Below are 2,486 nucleotides of genomic sequence, written 5' to 3' on the forward strand. Positions count from 1 at the left end.
CCATGTCAAGCTATTACTAACTTCGTACTTATACGTTGACTGCAATAGCCAACAAACCATTTTTCTCAGGGGTTGGGGGAGGGGGGGGGGGGCACTTCCTTCACCCTCACTGGCTTACCTTCAATAGGGAGCCTCGGTGGCTCAGTGAGCTTACCTGAAGGTCCAGGGTTAAATCCTGGCATAGGTTGAGATAATACCTTCAGATTTTTCAACCTGGTTTCCCCCTGTCAGTGAGTTAGACGCTTGCTCGCTTACTTGAAGGTCCAGGGTTCAACCTTGGCTTAGGTCGAGATAATACCTTCAGATTTTTCAACCCAGTTTCCCCCTGTCAGTGATGTAAGTAAGAGGTGCTGACATGGAAAAGGTGTATAGTTGTTCAGATGGGACAATAAACCGAGGCCCCGTGTGCTACAGGCTATGCACATTAAAGACCCCTCGACAGTTGGAAATCGAAAAAGAGCAGGCTAATGCCGGTATCCTAGTAAAATTTCCCTCATTGCACACTGCATGGCGTAGCCCGTCTTCATTGTACCACAAGGTGTAGAAAAGTAGGACGTAAAACTCCATTCGTTTCATTCCATTTGTTCATTTTACGTCAAAAAATGTTGCAGTTCATTTACGTTCTATAAACAAGTTTAATATTTCAAATAATTTGTACAAATAAAAATTAGCCCGTAGGCGTCTTCATGTCTTCCATCTTAAATTTCGTCTTTTCTTAAGAAGTCGTACTTGCAATTATTAAATTCTTAAATTTTTCTGTTTTCATTTTGAAAATTTTAAATTTTTTTCAGCGCAATATTAGCCCGAAAAATCTTCTTCTAACAAAGTTTTTTGGATAAAGTTATCCTAAGTCCCATCTATCTATTGATAAGGGTTTATGGTTGAAACGGCACTGATTCGAGTATCCCTTGGATACCAAGAGGTTTGACCAAGGACCTGCTGGTAGAAAGGATCCTTGTGAACCTAAGTTGTTATTCTTGTAAAATCATTACCAAGAGGTTTGACCAAGAATCAGCTCGTAGAAAGGATCCTTGTGAACCTAAGTTGTTATCCTTGTAATATCATTACCAAGAGGTTTGACCAAGGACCTGCTGGTAGAAAGAATCCTTGTGAACCTAAGTTGTTATTCTTGTAAAATCATTACCAAGAGGTTTGACCAAGAATCAGCTCGTAGAAAGGATCCTTGTGAACCTAAGTTGTTATCCTTGTAAAATCATTACCAAGAGGTTTGACCAAGGACCTGCTGGTAGAAAGGATCCTTAATTGTGAATCTAAGTTGTTATCCTTGTAAAATCTAGATGGTTCGAAATATATTTTGGGATTTTTTCACTTTTTCTTGGTTACTGCAAAGTATATTATGGTTGAATAAATAGTTTGTTGAAATCAAATTTGAGATTTTTCCACAAATATTTATTCATGCATATCTGAAATGACAAAGGTAAGAAAGGTGTGTTAATGCAAAGGCATAATTACAAGATTATGCAAATATGTTTTTTATTACATCAAATACGAAATGAATGGAGTCTTACGTCCTACTTTCTGCACCATGTGGGCTAATGAAGACGGGTAATGCCATGCAGTGCGCAATGAGGGAAATTTTGCCATACATGAGATGTCCATGCTGCATTTACAAATTTTTGTGATGCAATAAAAGTGTCTAATGATGTCAAGGCATTAGACAGAGTTGTAACAGAAAAGTACCAAATTATGTCAAGGTATAAGACGATGTTTGTAATAGCTTGACATTGTGAAGATGAAGTAAGTTAGTAAAAGCTTGACATTGTGAAGATGAGGTTTGTAATAGCTTGACATTGTGAAGATGAAGTTCGTAATAGTTTGACATTGTGAAGATGAAGTTTGTAATAGCTTGACATTGTGAAGATGAAGTTAGTAATAGCTTGACATTGTGAAGATGAAGTTAGTAATAGCTTGACATTGTGAAGATGAAGTTAGTAATAGCTTGACATTGTGAAGATGAAGTTTGTAATAGCTTGACATTGTGAAGATGAAGTTTGTAATAGCTTGACATTGTGAAGATGAAGTTAGTAATAGCTTGACATTGTGAAGATGAAGTTTGTAATAGCTTGACATTGTGAAGATGAAGTTTGTAATAGCTTGACATTGTGAAGATGAAGTTAGTAATAGCTTGACATTGTAAAGATGAAGTTAGTAATAGCTTGACATTGTGAAGATGAAGTTTGTAATAGCTTGACATTGTGAAGATGAAGTTAGTAATAGCTTGACATTGTGAAGATGAAGTTTGTAATAGCTTGACATTGTGAAGATGAAATTTGTAATAGCTTGACATTGTGAAGATGTAATTTGTAACAGCTTGACATTGTAAAGATGAAGTTCGTAATATCTAGATATTGTGAATATGAAAAGTGGCTAATAATGTCAAGGTATAAGACGATGTTTGTAATAGCTTGACCTACCTGCGGCAGATTGGCTTTAACCGATTCCGGTTTGGTACACATATTACGAAG

Source organism: Lottia gigantea, assembly GCF_000327385.1.
Source record: "Lottia gigantea unplaced genomic scaffold LOTGIsca_138, whole genome shotgun sequence".
Taxonomy (NCBI): Eukaryota; Metazoa; Mollusca; class Gastropoda; family Lottiidae; genus Lottia; species Lottia gigantea.